This window comes from Procambarus clarkii, chromosome 1 (assembly GCF_040958095.1).
Source record: "Procambarus clarkii isolate CNS0578487 chromosome 1, FALCON_Pclarkii_2.0, whole genome shotgun sequence".
Classification (NCBI taxonomy): Eukaryota; Metazoa; Arthropoda; class Malacostraca; order Decapoda; family Cambaridae; genus Procambarus; species Procambarus clarkii.
This window is the reverse complement of record NC_091150.1, coordinates 14,683,951-14,689,214: the sequence shown is the minus strand read 5'-3', so window position 1 is coordinate 14,689,214 and position 5,264 is coordinate 14,683,951.

The following is a 5,264-nucleotide window of genomic DNA, read 5'->3' as shown; positions in this document are numbered from 1 at the left end:
CTCGAACCCTAGCCAGCACAGAAGCCTTCCAGCAACTGGCATAACAGGTACGCCTTAACCCACTCCACCACCCGCTCAGACTCTTAAAAAGAGATGGTAATTTCGGAGTATTTAAATACACCAAAGATCACCACCTCCCAAGAGCACCAGAGCAAGTGAGGGGTCATTTAGACGTTAATTTCATCAAGTCCCTGTTAATATGGGAAGACACAGTGTCTATGCTTAAGGCACAACTCTTCTAAACACGAGAGTGAAGTATACAACTTTAGAACACTTTCCCACCAGGAGACTCGAACCCTAGCCAGCACAGAAGCCTTCCAGCAACTGGCATAACAGGTACGCCTTAACCCACTCCACCACCCGCTCAGACTCTTAAAAAGAGATGGTAATTTCGGAGTATTTAAATACACCAAAGATCACCACCTCCCAAGAGCACCAGAGCAAGTGAGGGGTCATTTAGACGTTAATTTCATCAAGTCCCTGTTAATATGGGAAGACACAGTGTCTATGCTTAAGGCACAACTCTTCTAAACACGAGAGTGAAGTATACAACTTTAGAACACTTTCCCACCAGGAGACTCGAACCCTAGCCAGCACAGAAGCCTTCCAGCAACTGGCATAACAGGTACGCCTTAACCCACTCCACCACCCGCTCAGACTCTTAAAAAGAGATGGTAATTTCGGAGTATTTAAATACACCAAAGATCACCACCTCCCAAGAGCACCAGAGCAAGTGAGGGGTCATTTAGACGTTAATTTCATCAAGTCCCTGTTAATATGGGAAGACACAGTGTCTATGCTTAAGGCACAACTCTTCTAAACACGAGAGTGAAGTATACAACTTTAGAACACTTTCCCACCAGGAGACTCGAACCCTAGCCAGCACAGAAGCCTTCCAGCAACTGGCATAACAGGTACGCCTTAACCCACTCCACCACCCGCTCAGACTCTTAAAAAGAGATGGTAATTTCGGAGTATTTAAATACACCAAAGATCACCACCTCCCAAGAGCACCAGAGCAAGTGAGGGGTCATTTAGACGTTAATTTCATCAAGTCCCTGTTAATATGGGAAGACACAGTGTCTATGCTTAAGGCACAACTCTTCTAAACACGAGAGTGAAGTATACAACTTTAGAACACTTTCCCACCAGGAGACTCGAACCCTAGCCAGCACAGAAGCCTTCCAGCAACTGGCATAACAGGTACGCCTTAACCCACTCCACCACCCGCTCAGACTCTTAAAAAGAGATGGTAATTTCGGAGTATTTAAATACACCAAAGATCACCACCTCCCAAGAGCACCAGAGCAAGTGAGGGGTCATTTAGACGTTAATTTCATCAAGTCCCTGTTAATATGGGAAGACACAGTGTCTATGCTTAAGGCACAACTCTTCTAAACACGAGAGTGAAGTATACAACTTTAGAACACTTTCCCACCAGGAGACTCGAACCCTAGCCAGCACAGAAGCCTTCCAGCAACTGGCATAACAGGTACGCCTTAACCCACTCCACCACCCGCTCAGACTCTTAAAAAGAGATGGTAATTTCGGAGTATTTAAATACACCAAAGATCACCACCTCCCAAGAGCACCAGAGCAAGTGAGGGGTCATTTAGACGTTAATTTCATCAAGTCCCTGTTAATATGGGAAGACACAGTGTCTATGCTTAAGGCACAACTCTTCTAAACACGAGAGTGAAGTATACAACTTTAGAACACTTTCCCACCAGGAGACTCGAACCCTAGCCAGCACAGAAGCCTTCCAGCAACTGGCATAACAGGTACGCCTTAACCCACTCCACCACCCGCTCAGACTCTTAAAAAGAGATGGTAATTTCGGAGTATTTAAATACACCAAAGATCACCACCTCCCAAGAGCACCAGAGCAAGTGAGGGGTCATTTAGACGTTAATTTCATCAAGTCCCTGTTAATATGGGAAGACACAGTGTCTATGCTTAAGGCACAACTCTTCTAAACACGAGAGTGAAGTATACAACTTTAGAACACTTTCCCACCAGGAGACTCGAACCCTAGCCAGCACAGAAGCCTTCCAGCAACTGGCATAACAGGTACGCCTTAACCCACTCCACCACCCGCTCAGACTCTTAAAAAGAGATGGTAATTTCGGAGTATTTAAATACACCAAAGATCACCACCTCCCAAGAGCACCAGAGCAAGTGAGGGGTCATTTAGACGTTAATTTCATCAAGTCCCTGTTAATATGGGAAGACACAGTGTCTATGCTTAAGGCACAACTCTTCTAAACACGAGAGTGAAGTATACAACTTTAGAACACTTTCCCACCAGGAGACTCGAACCCTAGCCAGCACAGAAGCCTTCCAGCAACTGGCATAACAGGTACGCCTTAACCCACTCCACCACCCGCTCAGACTCTTAAAAAGAGATGGTAATTTCGGAGTATTTAAATACACCAAAGATCACCACCTCCCAAGAGCACCAGAGCAAGTGAGGGGTCATTTAGACGTTAATTTCATCAAGTCCCTGTTAATATGGGAAGACACAGTGTCTATGCTTAAGGCACAACTCTTCTAAACACGAGAGTGAAGTATACAACTTTAGAACACTTTCCCACCAGGAGACTCGAACCCTAGCCAGCACAGAAGCCTTCCAGCAACTGGCATAACAGGTACGCCTTAACCCACTCCACCACCCGCTCAGACTCTTAAAAAGAGATGGTAATTTCGGAGTATTTAAATACACCAAAAGTGGGAAAGTGTTCTAAAGTTGTATACTTCACTCTCGTGTTTAGAAGAGTTGTGCCTTAAGCATAGACACTGTGTCTTCCCATATTAACAGGGACTTGATGAAATTAACGTCTAAATGACCCCTCACTTGCTCTGGTGCTCTTGGGAGGTGGTGATCTTTGGTGTATTTAAATACTCCGAAATTACCATCTCTTTTTAAGAGTCTGAGCGGGTGGTGGAGTGGGTTAAGGCGTACCTGTTATGCCAGTTGCTGGAAGGCTTCTGTGCTGGCTAGGGTTCGAGTCTCCTGGTGGGAAAGTGTTCTAAAGTTGTATACTTCACTCTCGTGTTTAGAAGAGTTGTGCCTTAAGCATAGACACTGTGTCTTCCCATATTAACAGGGACTTGATGAAATTAACGTCTAAATGACCCCTCACTTGCTCTGGTGCTCTTGGGAGGTGGTGATCTTTGGTGTATTTAAATACTCCGAAATTACCATCTCTTTTTAAGAGTCTGAGCGGGTGGTGGAGTGGGTTAAGGCGTACCTGTTATGCCAGTTGCTGGAAGGCTTCTGTGCTGGCTAGGGTTCGAGTCTCCTGGTGGGAAAGTGTTCTAAAGTTGTATACTTCACTCTCGTGTTTAGAAGAGTTGTGCCTTAAGCATAGACACTGTGTCTTCCCATATTAACAGAGACTTGATGAAATTAACGTCTAAATGACCCCTCACTTGCTCTGGTGCTCTTGGGAGGTGGTGATCTTTGGTGTATTTAAATACTCCGAAATTATCATCTCTTTTTAAGAGTCTGAGCGGGTGGTGGAGTGGGTTAAGGCGTACCTGTTATGCCAGTTGCTGGAAGGCTTCTGTGCTGGCTAGGGTTCGAGTCTCCTGGTGGGAAAGTGTTCTAAAGTTGTATACTTCACTCTCGTGTTTAGAAGAGTTGTGCCTTAAGCATAGACACTGTGTCTTCCCATATTAACAGGGACTTGATGAAATTAACGTCTAAATGACCCCTCACTTGCTCTGGTGCTCTTGGGAGGTGGTGATCTTTGGTGTATTTAAATACTCCGAAATTACCATCTCTTTTTAAGAGTCTGAGCGGGTGGTGGAGTGGGTTAAGGCGTACCTGTTATGCCAGTTGCTGGAAGGCTTCTGTGCTGGCTAGGGTTCGAGTCTCCTGGTGGGAAAGTGTTCTAAAGTTGTATACTTCACTCTCGTGTTTAGAAGAGTTGTGCCTTAAGCATAGACACTGTGTCTTCCCATATTAACAGGGACTTGATGAAATTAACGTCTAAATGACCCCTCACTTGCTCTGGTGCTCTTGGGAGGTGGTGATCTTTGGTGTATTTAAATACTCCGAAATTACCATCTCTTTTTAAGAGTCTGAGCGGGTGGTGGAGTGGGTTAAGGCGTACCTGTTATGCCAGTTGCTGGAAGGCTTCTGTGCTGGCTAGGGTTCGAGTCTCCTGGTGGGAAAGTGTTCTAAAGTTGTATACTTCACTCTCGTGTTTAGAAGAGTTGTGCCTTAAGCATAGACACTGTGTCTTCCCATATTAACAGGGACTTGATGAAATTAACGTCTAAATGACCCCTCACTTGCTCTGGTGCTCTTGGGAGGTGGTGATCTTTGGTGTATTTAAATACTCCGAAATTACCATCTCTTTTTAAGAGTCTGAGCGGGTGGTGGAGTGGGTTAAGGCGTACCTGTTATGCCAGTTGCTGGAAGGCTTCTGTGCTGGCTAGGGTTCGAGTCTCCTGGTGGGAAAGTGTTCTAAAGTTGTATACTTCACTCTCGTGTTTAGAAGAGTTGTGCCTTAAGCATAGACACTGTGTCTTCCCATATTAACAGGGACTTGATGAAATTAACGTCTAAATGACCCCTCACTTGCTCTGGTGCTCTTGGGAGGTGGTGATCTTTGGTGTATTTAAATACTCCGAAATTACCATCTCTTTTTAAGAGTCTGAGCGGGTGGTGGAGTGGGTTAAGGCGTACCTGTTATGCCAGTTGCTGGAAGGCTTCTGTGCTGGCTAGGGTTCGAGTCTCCTGGTGGGAAAGTGTTCTAAAGTTGTATACTTCACTCTCGTGTTTAGAAGAGTTGTGCCTTAAGCATAGACACTGTGTCTTCCCATATTAACAGGGACTTGATGAAATTAACGTCTAAATGACCCCTCACTTGCTCTGGTGCTCTTGGGAGGTGGTGATCTTTGGTGTATTTAAATACTCCGAAATTACCATCTCTTTTTAAGAGTCTGAGCGGGTGGTGGAGTGGGTTAAGGCGTACCTGTTATGCCAGTTGCTGGAAGGCTTCTGTGCTGGCTAGGGTTCGAGTCTCCTGGTGGGAAAGTGTTCTAAAGTTGTATATATATATATATATATATATCTTCTGAAGATGTATTTAATATACGAAAGTACTTAAGGAAATTTCCTGTTTCATTTTTCCTTCGTGGTCTGACATTGTCATATATATATATATATATATATATATATATATATATATATATATATATATATATATATATATATATATATATATATATATATATATATATATATATATATA